The sequence below is a fragment of the Pteropus medius genome, unplaced genomic scaffold (genome assembly GCF_902729225.1).
Source record: "Pteropus medius unplaced genomic scaffold, Ma_sr-lr_union100, whole genome shotgun sequence".
In the NCBI taxonomy this organism is placed as follows: domain Eukaryota; kingdom Metazoa; phylum Chordata; class Mammalia; order Chiroptera; family Pteropodidae; genus Pteropus; species Pteropus medius.
The window spans coordinates 3,482,748-3,500,321 of NW_024346065.1; the positions used below are offsets into that span (position 1 = coordinate 3,482,748).

General features: G+C 37.8%; 1 protein-coding gene and 1 pseudogene across 4 annotated transcripts in view; both read right to left on the reverse strand.

Annotated features, from left to right (window-relative positions):
- DCAF5 (DDB1 and CUL4 associated factor 5) overlaps positions 1-17,574 on the reverse strand; it is a 90,234-nt gene that overhangs the window by 71,889 nt on the left and 771 nt on the right. The gene's annotated exons all lie outside the window — the stretch shown is intronic.
- Positions 625-740, reverse strand: LOC120612843 (uncharacterized; annotated as a pseudogene).

Below are 17,574 nucleotides of genomic sequence, written 5' to 3' on the forward strand. Positions count from 1 at the left end.
TACTGTTCATGTAAGTACTATGTATGTGGGCAAAAAAAAGCACGAGGTAGCTCTGTCTATACTAACATGGAATAAACACTAAGATATAAACTGTTAGTAACTGTATTAACTATTCAAAACATTTTTTTTTAAATGGCACAATGGGATTAGATCCACTGTGGATTTCATCTTTGAGTGGCAGCAAAGGTGATACTATAAAAGGGTACAGGAGTGCAAGCTCTGGAATAAGCATCTGGATTCAGATCTTCACTATCTATATGTCCTTGGGTGAATTATTCTACTTCTCCAGCCTCAATTTTACGAGTGTAAAATGAATAAAATACCAACGATCTCCTAAGGTTGTTGCGTGTATTGAGATAATATATATATAAAAGCACTTAGCCTAGTATGTATATATTAAGTATAAACACTCCTCAAAACATCCTAGTTTTTCTTAAATATCATCCATGAATTTGTCTTAATCTTTCGAACTCTTGTTTTAGGTAGCATAAGAGTATGAACAGCATGATATATTTTAACAAAACAAAAATATACACAAATTTTACATGGACAGATGCAAAATGGTTTACAGATATCATTTTATATTGCTACAGTTTTTCTTTTTATTTATTTGATTATTATATATGCCTACAGTACCTGGTCTTCCTAGATGGTCTCCCATCCAAGTACTAACCAGGCCTGACCCTGCTTAGTTTCCGAGATCAGACACTGGACTTGTTCAGGGTAGCATGGCTGTAGACCGTGGCTCCACTGAGGCGCGAACCCAGGACCTTCTGCGTATAAAGCAGATGTGCTAACCACTACACTATGGAACTACGTCCATTTGTTTTCTTTTACCTTGCCAAGACTAAAGGAAAATCATTCAGCCTTGCTTTCTTCACAGTCTATGTAGTCCTCCTTTTCAGTGTGTGTGACTGTCACTCTGTGAAGCCTTACCTTCTTTTATGTGGACCATACCTCTCCTGAACCTAAGAAGCAGCATTTGCCATATAGAGGCAGAGCCTGTGTGCCACACAGTCCAGCTGTGAATGAGAAATAAGTCTGTTCTGTTATGTTTCCAAAGGTGAAAATAATTAACATTTGTACAGATGTTCATTCATATACATCATTGTTTGTGAGGTAAGGATTACATAGGCCCTTTTTCCAGATAAAGATCCAGAGAGACATAATGACTTGCTAATAACCCAAGGAAGTAGGCCTCGAGACTAAGACCAAGTTGTATCCCTCTACCAAAGTACAGAGACCAGAATACTAATAATTCCAAGTGAGGATGCTCCACAGCTTCACACAAGGAAGAAAAGCACTTTCCATTTCATCTCCTATTTTAATTCTTGGAGATGCCTAGAATTTTGTTGGCTTTTTCTAAAAGTGTAGAGTGTTGTGGCAGTAAGTACATCAACATTTTCACAGTTATGCAACCACCATTCATCTCCAGGTGGATACGGATTCCAATTTCTCCACATCCTCCAAAACTGAAATTCTGTACCCATTAAATAACAACTCTGTTCCCACCTCCCCCGCATTTGGCAACCGCCATTCTACCTCTAGAGACACCATTTCTGTCTCTATGAATATGACTACTTTAGGAACTTCATATGAATGGACTCATACAATTTGTCCTTTTATGACTAGAACATTTCATTTAGCATAATGTCTTCAGTTCATCCATGTTGCAGCATGTGCTAGAATTTCATTCCTTTTTAAGGCTGAATAATATTCTATTGCATATACATACCACATTTTGTTTTATCCATTCATCTGTTGATGGATACTTAGGTTGCTCCTACCTTTTCGCTATTGTGAATAATGCTATCAAGAATGTAGGTGTACAAAGATCTGTTCAAGTCTGTTTTTAATTCTTTTGATTATTTACCCAGAAATGAAATTCCTGGATCATATGGTAATTCTATGTCTAATTTTCTGATGAACTGCCATATCGTTTTCCACAGTGGTTACGCTATTTTACATTTCCACCAGCAATGGATAAGGATTCCAATTTTTCCACATCCTCACTAACACTTGTTATTTGGGGGGTGGGGGTGGTGTTGTTTCTTTGTTTTTTTATAATAGCTACCTTAATGGGTGTGAAATGTTTGCTGGCCTTTTTGTCCTTCAAATAATTGCCTAAAATGGCTCTTCAAGTCCTTATTGAATATCTTGGAGCACATCACTCAACAAGCAGTCTGTTATTTTTCTTCATGTATTATTTTATACTTAGCTACTCTGAAATTCAGCTACCATTTTTCTGCTTACTCACTTCACCCAGACAAAAAGAGTTGTCTGCATTTTGCCCCCACTGGTTTGGCATTTCACTACCAGAAGGAACTAATGTCATACATAAATTTGGGATATTTATATGCATTCTCTCTTCAAATCACTTACAGAAACATTAAGAGCACTAATCTCTATTTGCCCACGCCTGCCACTTCTGTAATTAGACCAGTTTTAGGGGTGGATATAGAATGAGGCAGCACAGCACAGCATTTAAAACCACAGGCTTAGAATACAGGTATTTAGATTTAACCCTCAATGTTGCTACTACCTACTTACTAGCTGTGTACCTTTAGGTAGGTAAGTAAACCTCTAAATGGTATTCTCTCATATGCATAAGTCAGAAAATAACTCTACCTATTTTATAGTGTTAAGTTAGGATTAATTAGATCTGTGTGAAAGGCCTTGGCCCTTTGCCTGATACATAGCAGAGCTAGATAAATGTTAGCTAATTATTATGCTATTTGAACTCCAACAACAATAGCTAACATCAGCTAAATTTAGTCTGGGCCAGGGACAATCCTAAGGGTTTTAGGTGCAGTGGTCTCTTCTAATCCTTTCAACAACACTATGAAGCAGGTATTGTTATCCTTATTACCCAGATAAAACCTACAGAAAAGCTAAATAACTCAAAAGTACATGGAGACCAAGAATGCAAACTGGGATCTGAATCTAGGTAATCTGGCTCTAGAGACTGCTTCTTATCATGATGCAACCCAGCCTCTCAAATACAACAGGGACCAAGCAGCCAGTGAAAGCTGCCAGATAAAATGGCAGAATGGAGAATACACAGCCCTTTTTAAAGGACAAGCCACTACTCAGCTCCAGCCAGTGATTACCAGAGAGGAATGCAGGCTTAATGTTGCCAGTTCTTCCAATTTTTCAAGAAGAGGCAGCAACCTGATTTTGCAGGCTAAATGCAGGCCTCAGTAAAGGCTGCATTTGGCTCATGGACAAGTTAGAATTGGGTGATTTGCCCAAGGTCACAAAACTGGGTTCAATGGCACTCTCTAAATCAGAGAAGTGCAGGCAAGTATGGGGAGACAAGGACAGGTGATATCATATGGATTTTGCTCTTTACTACAGGAGTAGTCACAAAAGAGAATATCAGCATGAACTTCTGCTGATACCCTGCCCTTATCTATTACTCTTATTCTGAAAGCTGAGTCCACTTAAATATCTATTATCTCATTTTTCCACATCCAATTAGGTAAGTAGGGTATAAACATTATCCCCATTTTATAGATGTGAAAAGTGAGGCACTGGCTTGCCTCAATGATGGAAGCCGACTTCTAACTTGAAGAACTTTAAATAGGAAGCAAGAACTAAAGTAGCAACAACACCCTTATTAGACAGCTATGTGCCCATAAAATAAAAATGGTTTCTCTAAAATTAAGTGACTAATAGTGGAATTTAATGGAGCTAGGGTTTTTTAATCCTAAACAAGCACACCAACCCCTAGACAACGTTTCTACTTCCTGAGCAGAAAGGAATCCACTTACAACAGAATCAGAGAATAGAGTTGGAAGACACCCAAGAGATCATCTTCTCTAACATCCCTATTTGCCAGTGAAGAAATTGAGGCACAAAAGAGGTAAACTCACCTATCTAAGAGCATACCATCAGGTGGAGGCAGAGTAGAATTCAAGTCTAAGATGTTTGATTCCAAAGCCCTTGCTTTTCCTAAAATAAAGTGTGGTAAGCAGAGGCCACTGGGTGATTTCAGACAGCAGATCAACGATTTTATTATGTACTTTATATTAGCAAAAAAAACGAACAAACAAACAAGAAACTAGAATATAAAACCTATAATTTGAGGGGTGCAGAATGGGAGGAAAAGGTAAAGGGGAATAAGATGTTCAAACTCCCAGTTATAAAAGAAATAAGCCAAGATGTGGTTCCACAGTGTAGCAGTTAGCACGTCTGCTTTACACGCAGAAGGTCTTGAGTTTGCACCCCAGTGGAGCCACGGTCCATGGTCTGTGGCCTTGCCACCCTGAACAAGCCCGATCCTGTCTGATCGCGGAAGCAGGGTCAAGCCTGGTTAGTACTTCGATGGGAGACCACCTAAGAAGATCAGGTGCTGTAGGCATAAATAATAATAAATAATTAAAAAATAAATAAGCCATGGAGATGGTTGTATACAGCACAGGGAATATGTCAATAATATTTTGATAATTTTGCATGGTGACAGACGGTTACTCAACTTAGTGTGTGATAACACTGTAAGGTATATAAATGTCAAAACGCTATGATGTACAACTGAAACGGATATAATATTGTATGCCAGCTATATTTTAATAAAAATTTTTTAAAACAATGATTTCATAGACATTATATAATAGTTTCCTTTCAAACCAGAAAAAATTAAGTAGTAACACAGGTGCTATCCCTTAACTATGAAAAACATCAAAAAGGTGGGGCTCACAAGTTCTGAAATTTAGAGAACAGTTTACCAGCACCTTTATAATCTACCACTTTAAGGGAGGGCTCTAAATCTGAGGCTGAGATTTGATACACAACCAAATGCAAATGGGGTAACTAAGGATTAATCTCAAAAGGTATTAGGAGAATGTGACTATATTAACAAAGAAAGTTACAACTTAATCAGTTGTGCTGTGATCAGCCTAAAGAAAGACTACAAAATAAGCAAAACTAAGATAAGAATATTCAGACTCTCTAATAATCAGGGCCAGTTATATGAGAACTGAAGCAATAACAAATTTTTTAGTGATACCATTTTTCACATACTGGCTGAACTGGCTAGATTAATGATGCACAGCAATAGCCATGATACAATCTCATAATAAACTGGCACAAGTATAAATTAGTTTAATCATCTTTGAGGGCAAATATACATATCAAATGTATTTCATAAATATAAGAAAAAAATTCATGCCCTTTGACCTAGAATCCCATTCTAAAATTTTATTCTTTTATCACAGTTCTTATAAGCTAAACCTTTATGAAAAATTTTTTTTTTAGCTTATAAGAACTGTGATAAAAGCAAAAAATAGAATGAGGACTGGTTAAATTCTGATAGAGGCCCTTGACAGGATACAATGCTGCCACAAGATCATGTTTTAGAACAGCTGTTCTCATTGTGTGTTCCACGAATCCCAGGAGAGCTGCAAAAGTTGAAACTATTTTCACAATAACATTAAAACCTTATTTGCCTTTTTCACTGTGTTGACATTGCATTGATGGTGCAAAAGCAATGATGGTTTGTAAAACTACTGGTGTCTTAGTGCTAATCAAGACAGTACAGCAAACTGTACTAGTCATTAGTGTATCCTTAACTGCCACATGCTGGCAATAAAAAATAAATGTCAGTTTCACTTAGGAATGTCCTTGATGAAGCAGTAAAGATAATTTTATCAAATTTCGACCAGAGTACATAACTTAATACTCTGTACGATGAAATGGAAAATACACATTAAGGACTTCCACTGCACAGAGAACAATGGTCATTTTGTGGAAAAGCATGTTTGTGATGGTTTGCATCAAGAGTTGAACTGGCTTTTTTCATGGAATACCATTTTTACTTAAAATGACTGATCTGAGTATTTGTCAGATATTTTCTCAAAAACAAACAAGATGAACCTGTAACTTCAAGGAAAACAACTGGCAGTATTTGTAACCAATGATAAAATTTAAGCTCTCGAGTGAAAACAAGAATTTTGAAAAACTTGTATTCAGTACAGTAAGATCAATCATTTCCCAATACTTAAAGAATTTTCTAATGAGATTAATGTTAACAAATATTTCTTGAAATATATAATGAAATGTGTCAAGATTTGGAAAATCTGCATAACTCAATGAACTAATATTTTCCAAATGATCAACGAATGATGTTTTATTAAACAATGCGCAGGGCTCTATCCCTTTTAACAACTCTATGAAGCAACCCTATTATCCAGATGATATTACAGAAAATCTGTTTTTCACAACAGATTAAATGTAAATGTCTTCATAATGTCTACTATGACATTAAAGAGATTTGGGGAAAAAATGCAACATTGCTACTCTTCTCACTATTTGTTTTATTCTGGAAAACAGTTATTTTTAATTAAAATTTTTGTTACTATTAAGTTTATTATTGCTATTCTTCAATATATGCTTTAAAACTTTCTCAGCTTTAAATTCTAATACAATAAAAATCAATACATATGACCCACATAAAATGAAACTCTTTAGGGTCTTCAATAATTTTTAAGAAAGTAGAGGTCCTGAGACAAAAGAGTTTGAGAAGTTTTGCTTTAGAATAGTGATTCCCAGCCAGGGTGATTTTTCCCCTCAGGGAGCACTTAGCAAAGTCAGAGAAACTTTTGGTTGTCACAGCTAGGGGAATGCTGCTGGCACATCCAAGTTCCAGGCCAGGGATGCTGCTAAATATCCTACAATGCACAGGACAGCTCCCCTAACAAAGACTTATCTAGCTCAAACTGTTGAGTTTGAGAAACCGTGGTTTCTAAAAGTATTCAATAATCTATGAAAAAAATGTTAATGTTATGTAAGAAGAAAGTTACAAAATTAGAGATGGCCTAATTCCAATTTTATTTTTAAAATGTGTACATATGCATATAAAAAGACTAAAATATGTCCAACATGTCAAAAATGGTCATCCTAAGTAGGTGGAGTACTTTCTTTGAATATCTATTTTCCAAATTTCCTGTAACTAATACATGATATTTTTAAAACTTATGAATAATAAGTGGGAAGACTGTCTTCAAAGTGCCACTTTCTGATGACTTGTATGATTCAAAAGGAAATTCTCAATAGTAAAATATGGAGTTAGTGAAATGTCAAAGAACAAAAGTTCCTCAAATAGAGTTTGAGGAACACAAAAAACAGATTCTCAGGGCCTCAACAACAGTAAAGATTTACAGGGAAGTTATTAAGGTAGTGGATGATGCATTGTAAGGTACTCTCAGACCACATATTGTCTCTCTGTCCAGTTCTTCTTCCTTGGCTATAAATGACTAACCAAGACAATACATTCCCCTGATTATATCACAGATGCTCTTCCTTCATTCTGAGCAGTTTCTGATTTTTTCGGTTGTTCTTGTTATTTTCAACAGGAACACTGCCTGCCTGACTTTTGCAAAACTCCTTTCGTAAGTAACATTAACAACATAATAAAGCCTTCCTTTCTCTTTTTGGGCAATTCTGAAAAGACCGAACTAATCAATGCAGGTCCCAATGCTTTCTTAGTCCTTCTAGGAAAGCACACAATACCCACCCCTCAAGCAGGTATAAACAGAGATGTCAACTCTGAAACTGGCTGACAAATACACAAACTTCAGTTGTTTCTTGCAGGTATGTCTAAGGCAAAACACATGCCTCAGCCATCTATGGCAGCACGTGATAAGATAACAGTACTAAGCCATCAAACATGGTTAAAACATCTATAAAAAAGGAAACATTACAATCCTCAGGGGCTCCAATCAGTCACTTGGTCTTAAGTAGTAACAAAAGATACAACTGAAATTTAGATACAAGACGTAAATGGAAATTCGGAATGAGGAAAGTGGTATAACAAGATTTTGACAGGCATCTGGATTTGCAAAAAATTCCTCCTCTTGAGTAAATGTGCTTGGAAGGAAACAGACTTTCCAATGTGAGGAAGTATAGGCAGGCTAAGAATTAAAACTGGAGACCCAGGCAGAGTGACAGTCTGCCTCCATCCTGGAAAATCTATACTTACTCATCCATAAAATATTGAGGCACCACCAACTTAACCTCAACCAAAACAACTAGGCTCAGGGACAATGAAACTATATATAGAATGTACTAGCAGAGTAAGGCACCAAGTAAGTCCTTTACAAATGCAAAACCTCATTACTTTCCCTACTGAGAGACCAAGTCAGAATCCTGATTGTACTACTTACAAGTAGTGAACTACTGGGCAAATCACTTTACCTCTTTGCTCTTTTGTGTCCTTACATGTAAAATTAAAGGCTTTAGTTAGATGATCATTAGTCCTTTCCAGCAATAAAAGTCTATGATGCTACAGAGGCAGAACATCAGTAGCATAAGATCACGAGTGAGAATGGTGAAATCAGGACTCTAACTCAGATCTCTTCAACTTCTTTATTGATGACTTTCCACAACATGGAAGACATTCTAGAGCCAACAGGCCATATATCTGAAAAACTACAATTCCTGAAAACCCTTCTCAGGGCCAGTCTACATACTTGAGGGGCCAACTCTTACTCCAAATGTCCTGCAGAGCTGGACAGATACTCCACAAAACTAAGCCTGTAGGATGGTTTTAATATCAATAACATATCCACTTTTGGTTAAAAACACCTTAGGAAAAAAATCCCAACTCAGTGAAGAATCATTCCTCAAAATGCCTTTCCTCAAAATCAACTCTGCAAAAAACAACAATCTACAGGAAGACTTAAATGTACAAATGAAGGGTAAAGCAAGAACTATAAAGAGGAGGTATACAGAAAGGAAGGGGTAATTAGACTTTGAACTTAACATTTTCTTAATAGTTTTATCCTTTCCTCTTCTTGCCCCTTTCTAATAAGAAGACAAAGAGGGGACAAATAACCAACCCACCACTCTGCCTCTCAGGCTCAATCCAGTACCTTAAAAGTGACAGCTGAAAGACCCGACATGGGGAGAATGGAGGCTTGGGGGCTTTTCCATCAGAGGCACTCAATGGTGAATGGGAAGAAATAAGAGACTAGGTCTTTGGTTTTACCTGACCACCAGACAGCTAGGATGATTATAAGTGGCCATATAATTAATCATCCAAACTAGGACCTTTTTAAGAATGAAAGGAGCACTAATAATAGTATTGGGACAATGGGGAAATTGGGACAGTCCCAAGTAAACCATGATATAAAGGACCCCAGCAGGCAGCAAGGCACACAGGAGACCTATCAACAGTTACCTTATCAACCACATTAAGTAATCTTACCTCACCTTATCAAGTGGCAGGAGGCCCAGCAGAGGCAACAGGGAAGATGGGAATCTGCCTTTCTATCTCTGCTACTTGGATCTATTAAAAACCTGTCAATGTCCTCAAATGCCATTTTCTCATTAATTCCTACATGCCCTAGCCCTGAAATATAACTTCCATTTTAAAATTAACCCCATTTGGAAAATGGTACTGAAGAGCGCATGGACTTAACCTCATGCATATCAACTCTGTATCCTGAGAGGTACACGATAGAATCTTGAGTATTCGACACCGCAAGGTGCAAGGAGTGAGGAAGGTGGCTAGGAAAGTGTGAACATGAAGGCATGGAAGAGCAGACAATTAAAGTGACAAACTACTACTGTCATGTCTTTCCCTAAATCCTTGACTTAGGAAAAGTGATGTGAAGAACAAGTAGAATCCAAGACCAGAATCTCCTTGTTCACCCAGTGAATAACCTTGGAAATGAAATGCCTTCTTTTTCACACAAGCAGAGTGAAGTTGCTGGTGACAGAAGTAAATTTTACTTGCAAGAACACTATACTTTAAGTTCATTAAGGATTAAACAGGCTTATCATCTGGTCTAGGAGTCATACCTCCCTTATGATACTGTGCCTGTGGAAAAGTGTTTCCAAATACTTAGTACTGAGTGCTCTCTGGGCAAATAGTCCTATGTTATGGTATTTAAACCTTCTTCCAAAAAGCACTATATTCTGAACCACATTATTTATCTGTGCCCCAGGAATAGATATTTTCTCCCCATGTATAATTATGAGGAAAGATACATATTTCTGCTGGCTGAAATTCAGCCAAATGTACTCAATCAGCATGCTTTCAGCAGATATCAAACTCAAATTACAGGCTCAGTAAATACATATATATTGTTTGCACTTTTAGTTGGTCTAATGGAGAAGAAGAACCAACTGGGAAACAAGAGTATATTCACCCCTAATTAGACTAAAGTAGATGAGAATTTAACCCAGTGTGAAGTTAGTCACACGGTTTGTATAAGCAAGCATATAACACACAAAGTATAAAAAGGCTTTAAATGACTGCCAAGACCAAAATCCAGGTGAAGTGATTTCTTGCACAAAGAGAGATCTGCTTAAGGAATGAGTACTGTAGCTGTGACCTGAACAGTGCTTATTGGCTCATAGGAACTGTTTACACATAAAGCAGGGAAAAGCAGTAAGGAAAGTATCAGAGTGATGACATTGAGAAATGAGAATGTAGGGAAAAAGTCAAATCCTTTAAAAATGTACATAATATCCTAAATATTTCATAGCAGATAGCCGTATGTCTTAGAGCTCACGCAGACCCAGGCTGGAAATCCAGCTCTAATACGAACTTTAGGAGCTTTCACAAGTTACTTAATTTCTCTAAGCATCAGTTTCCTCATATGTAAAATAAAGATAATAGTATTACCTCTACCTTAGGAAAGATTCTTTCAAGTATTAAATGTGATCATGTATGTAAATGTACATAACACATTATGAAACTCCCCCAAATAATATCTACTAAATAACATAATCAAATACTAGCTATTTTTATTGTTAAACATTTATTTTTATAAATCACAGTGTCTCAGCTGAATGTCAGATGAGACAGTCCTAATTAATATGGTCAACAATGGGGAGCACTGTCAATTTTTGAGGGACCAGCAGGGGATGTGCGAAAATGAGTTAAGTTTTAGGAATTTTATATTATATTGGCAGTGGTGACTAGTAAGTATTAAAGCTGAAAAGAACAAAAATTTGAGAAGCACCTATTGGAACCAAATTTTCTACAAAGACCAAGGTAACAGGCCAAAGTAATAAAAATATGTTTTTAATCCCTAGAATTACTTCATTTTAACCAGAAACAATATAGTATCTATTTTTTACACTAATGCCCTACCTGTTCTCTGCATTATAGAACCCTCAGCGGTTACTTATCAATGTCCTTTCTTTATTCTTTGGTACTTAGTTATGACAATTAGCACAAAACCTTCAAATTCCTTGTCTTTCTAGACTACAGATAACACTGGCTATTTTCCAAGCAGCAAATAAGACATATAAAAAGTTCTTAGCAGAGGGCCTGGTACACATTACATGCTAAATAAATGTTAAAAAATTAATTATTTTAGTTATTAAGATTAAAAAGGCACACATAATATGTTCTTATTAAATATTTTTAATGAATAAATAAACAAGATACTGTGTGGAACAAGTTAACTTTACAGCAAAACACAGAAATACAATTTATCATCTAAGGAACAACCAGAGTTGTATTATGTGCTCAGAAACTGCTAACATTCGGCTTTTAATTCTTTAGAGAGGATCCAGAAAAATTGGCCTGCCCTATAAGAAGAAAAGGGAAAGAAAAATATAAAAGGCAACTTAGAAACAGCACCTCCCTGCAAGCAATGGGCCCTACTTAGGATCCTAACTGCCAAAGACTAACTGAGCATCTCTGGGCAAGTCACTTTCCTATTTCTCTATTCCTTTTCCATAAAATGAAGATTTTTTTTTTTTCCCACCTGCCTGATTCGATAAGGAAGAAAGAAGATATAAAAAAGGTTACCTAATGCAATATTTCTCAAGCTTCAATCTTGATCACCTTTTGATTTTTGCCTTATCCACATAACACTTTCACCACTATTTTTCTTTAAATTGACTTTTTAAATTTTAACCTAACCTTAATCAATAAATCCATTAAAAACAATACTTTATACATGCTAGTTAACTTTTCTAATAGGTATAAAATAAATGTATTATTAAAATTTAAATATTCATTCAAAGATTACCTAAAATCAGCTTACATACCCACATTTTGGCAAATAGTAATCTAATTCTTATGATTTAAAATAAAAAATTTTAAAGGGCAAGGAATTAAATAGAAAAGAAATGTAATTTAATATTCTCACAATAATCTAAGGGTTAATCCTAACAGATTAATATTCAGTTCTCTAATTATAAGAAACAATGTGGGCACCAAAAATTGAAAACAGAATTGATACCTTCTTAACCTACATAATCTTAATTTGAATTAGGATTTTAGTTCCTTTAATTTTAAAAGACTTTAATTCCACCCTTGAGTATATAAATCCAGACTAAAACAATAAGAAAAGCAATTACTTCTTTCTTGAAACCATGAAAAAAAATTAAAATTAAATGCTATTTATTAGTAATAGAAGTGCTCAATGCATGAGAAAATAAATTTATCCATTTCTTAACTCAGAAAGCATTATCCATTTGTGTCTCAAGTTTTACTGATCAATAAAGTTTCCCTCATCTAAATGATTCCAACCATATTTGACAGCCAAATCTATCAATTATCAGTGAATGTGCACACTCTTGCACCGGGGCTGTAACCTCCTTTCAATGTAACTGAAGGTTGCTGCTCTTAGAAACGCTTAGTAATCAAAAACATTGGGGGTAAGTCAAGTCAGTGATGCTCTTTTGAAAAATACTGAACATAAAGACTTTTTGATATGATAATAATGTCTAATGAGACTGGTGGTCATCAGTTAAACCTCACTAGGTTATTTTAAAGCAGAAGTAACAAACTCCTGGCATAATTCTATTTGGCAATCTTTGATAGATTTCACTTAGCTGACTGAAGAACAAGTGTTTGGAAAAATAACATGTATCTATAAATATCCATGTTACCTTATCCTTATCACATGATCTCTATAATTTACCAAAGCAATGTCCTCCAAGGCCATCTCTTGAGGCTTCTATCACACTAAAGCTCATAGGCAAGAGGATTTTTGCTATGTTAAGTACTATAACCCAGAGAAAAATCAGATATCTATTAAAGTATCATAAATCAGAGGGGAAAAATTTTAAAAATTTACTGTTGCAAAAAATAAATGCTCTTAAAATATAAGCTTGAGAGCATAGCTCCTGTCTTATATTCACTCGAAAACTATGTGTTGAATAAACAGACCAAAGAATAAAACTTAACACCTTCAAAGCAATGGAATATCAGTAAAGGAAAAAGCCCAGAAGAATGTCCAAGAATTGATTCCCTAATCACCTTGCCAAAATGTATATACTATGATAGCTTTTCATAGTCAAAATCTGTCCTACCACTGGCCATATTTCTCCTGAAAAACTCTAATTAGGAGTTTACATTCCAATTAAACACATGAGAAGTTTTAATAAAGTCTGACTTATTTAACTGGGTAAATAAAGCCAAACACTACCTGTAGATAATACGCTCTTAGATCAACTTTTTTTATAAAAACCCGATTCCACACTATGTGATATAACTTGTGACTGGGCAACAGGAAATGATCATTAATTAATGAATTCGAATTAAGCATAGTTATTATCATAGCTATTATATGATGCTTAAAAATATGCTTTGATGACAATATTGGGGTTAAGGCTTATTCGCAAAGCATTTTTAACAGTATCTCACTGAGATCTTGCTCAGTTTTTCACACTGCACTCTGCCGTGTGCAATAAATGTTAGATGTTGATGGTGTCAATCTCCTAAAAGCTTTTTGTGAGCTTCAAGTTAAACAACAATAACAGTTGCAGACACAGGAGCAACCAGAGCAACAGCATGGCCTAGGCCCTTGTATTAAGAACTTTACTAATGTTATTTCATTCAGTCCTCACCATGACCCTGTGAGGTATTACTGTCATCATATGGATGAGGAAACAGAGAGGATTAGTGACTGTCAAAGGTAACCCAGCTAGTAAGTAGTTGAGTTGATAGTCACCCCCAGGCAGCCTGACTCCAGGGTTCATGCTCTTAATCTCTATATATAACTGTTATACTTAACAATAATCAATAAAGTCAGAGATCCATGTGAAATAGAAATAGGACTAAATAGTTATCCCAGTTTTAAATAGAAGGCAGAGTTACAACCCAAGTCAGATACACCCAGAGCTACATTCTGACTGGGCTCCCAATCAGATCCCAAAAGTATAAAGGACTTCATTCTAGGAAAAAGAGAAGCATAAGAAGAGGCAACGGAAAGTACTAGGTGCAACCAAAGACTTTAAAAAATATGTGTACTAACATAACCTCCTTGATGTGGGTGGGATCTCATGTAAACAGCAATTCAACATACACTGTTCCTCAACTCCCTCAAAGAATACACATAAACATTCTAAAAAAGAAACTGCAAACATCAAGCATAAGTTATTCTTTATAAAAAATAATGTTCATTCAAACTCACATCGTTTACAGAGTACCTTCACATATAACATTTCACTGAATACTACTGCCCTGTTAGGTAGTGAGGGCAATTTGCTACCCTCATTTTACAGATGAGGAGTGAAGGGACTTACCTTCACATTTTGTGACTAGTAGCGCCTCTAACTCATGTCATGTGACACTAAATCCCAGGCTCCTTCTATACTACATGTACCTCCTAATTCCACATCAAAAGGCACAAAGCTATCCTGTCTGCCCCATTTGCACAGGTCCATTCTCAATATTGTTGAGTGCCAGCTAATGACATCATGAGTTATAAGTACAAAAGGGAAAAGAAACTCAGCATTTTCTCTGAGAGGCCTGGCACTCTGTTCAGCACCTAACCTAAACTGCCTAACCTAAACAGCCCTTCAGGTAGGTGCTGGTATTCCCATTGCATAGATCAGGAAACAAACTCAGTGGGGTTCAACAATTTGACACAGCAGTGATTTAACCACATGTATCCTATACCACACTGCCTCACATATTACAGTAGTGCTCTTTTCGAATCAACAATAAAGAAAAATACGTTTAAGTTAAAATATTTTAATGTTTTAAAATGTAAAAAAACCACGCTGCCACTTGTTGCTGTCACAATCTCACTTCCCAGCACAGCACCTTTTCTCATTCCTGATTTTCTCTGGTTTACTCTTAATATCTGCTTAAAAATGCCTCTCATTGTGCCCTTGAAAAAAGGCTAGCTGTTAGAACAAAAAAGTAATGATGTATCCTTAATAGTATTTTATAAGGCCACAAGAATAATGCAATTATTACTTTTGCCCTAGGTCTAAGTTAACTCTACCAAATAGTATTTGTCGGTTATAAGAAATGTGAGCCTGCCAAGCAATTAGGAAATGAAAACTGAACAAACTATGAACAATCATTTTAATCACTGCTTTCTGAAGGCTTTAACCCATCCAAACAAGATACAACAACAAAATGCATCAAAGTAATCTCATTATCACCCTAGATTCTGGCCTCCCACCACCTTATTGTGAGGCATTAGGGACAGACTTTAACCTCAAAATATTTTGTGCCCCTCCCCTCAGGTGTTAACTGCTAAAGAAGGACAATGATAAAAAAGAAACGTGATACTTTACTTTTAAACATGGAAAGATTGTTGAAAGACTCTGCAGAACAAAATGTAATTAGCTTTAACAAGTTAAGCTGTATTTATGATTCCCTGAAAGGGCTACCTTATCTGAAGCAAACAGGAAGAACTTTCTGTTAGCAAAATTGTACTCCTAATGGAAAGTGAAGAGCTAAAAAGGCTTTTAACTAAAACTCCATGTTCATGGAACGAATTAAAAGTTAAGTCTATCTAAGCTAAATTGGAGGGGTAAGTGGAAAAGCCAGTTGGAAGGACTAGGAATAAGGGCAGGAATAGATAAAAAGGAAACAGGAAGAATGGAGCTAGAGGCAGTGTGAGGAGGAGGAAAAATAAGGGGGAAAGAAGGGTGGAACCCAGAAAGTTCTGATGGAGATGGGCAACTCAGACCTAGAAAAGGAAACGAATGCCTAGAACTAAAAGGTTTGTCAGAGCCTGCACTGTGGAAATGACCTTGGCTTCTACAGTCTAAAATTAGGATAAAGGAAATTAACTGGCCAAAACTAGAGAAAATGAGGTTAAGACATAGTGGAAGGTCCTGAACAAGGATAACTGGTAGAGAACGGAGGCAACTTTTTTACTGCTTTCGAAAAAGTTAACTTTAAATGGGTGAATTGTATGGCATGTGAAATCTATCTTAATAAATTTGTTATTTTTAAAAAATGTGTTAAACTGGGCAATGTATGACTGTATTTATGATTTAATGAACATGATTAGTTCAGTCATATAAAAAAGTACCCCTCAAATTCCCTCACCGATTAGGGCGAGTTTACTTGTGTCTGGGAAGGAGACAGGAGGATTATGAATTAAGAAGAAGCACTAAGGGAAAAACCAGGAGCTTTTAGAGATCTTCTCCCATTTTGCCTTTGGCCGTGTGGGGGAAGAAAGCTTTTGTTTGGGGTATGCCTTGAAATGGAATATCAGGTTTCTTCGGGGGATGATCTAAGGCCAAAAGCTACCTAATCAAAGAGAAAACGATCTAGGGTGGAAAAGTCAAGTAAGTTCTGGAGAAACCCCAGAAGGTTTATCGTGAAATGATCACACAGATATTATCTCTGCTACCCCCAAATTGGACTGCACACCCCATGTCACTTCCGAATCTTACTCGCGAAGAAGACGGATGGATGCTTTGCCATGATCCCAGAAGTTTCTGGCGAGCTGCCTACTGACATAAATTAGAAAACCGTTTGGGGACCCGCCTGAGTGAAGCGAAGCGCCACGTCCAGCACTGGGCTCCCCCTTTCCTCCCGCTCAATGTAGGAAAAGGGACGCAGGAGGGCAAAAGACGAGCGGGAACGCTAGATCACCGGTCTTCGCCCTCCTCCCCTTAGCCGGGTTTCCGGGAGCCGCCCCCAGCGTACCCCCATCCCCACTTGTCTGCCTTGGGCCCGCGACCCTAGGAAAGAGGGCGGCGGCGCCGGCGAGCTCCCCCTCGGGCAGCAGGCGTACCTCCCCCAGGGCAGCTGTCGCCGCGGCCGGTCCGGCCCCGGCCTCCCCAAGAGCAATAGGCTATCGATTCAGCTGCCTGTCGCTAGGAGCCCAGGGGAGAGCGAGGCCTACACCGCCTGGCCGGAACCCCGGCCTCGATTTCGCCACTTTCCCCACACCAGCGGGGGAGGCTGGGGGCATCCAAGCCCAGCTGGGTGGGAGGGAGGAGGAGCGGAGATCACCTGCAACGGCAGCCGCTGAGGAGGGGGGGTGCGGGCGCGGGGCTCCCGCCAACAAGTCTCCCGGGGTCGCCCACCCGCCACCCCCTGCCTCACAAGTTGCGCATTCAAGTTCAGGCCGGCTCCTCTTTTCCTCCAGAGCCTTCCGCACTCCCGAAACCATAATAAAAACAAGACGTAAAGAGATGGAGCTGGGCCCTTAAGGGCGCTGAGGAGGGCGGCCAACAGCACCCGCCCGCCAGTCACCTCCCCTCCGCTCACCCAGACAGCCCCCGAGTCGCAGCCCCCTACCCCTCCCGAGGCCGGCCCTGTCACCGCCCAGCCCCAAGGCCCTTCTCCAGGTCGCCAGCGACTAGGGCTCGAGCTCCCTCTTGCCTCAGGCGCGCCTCGGCCTCCTCCCC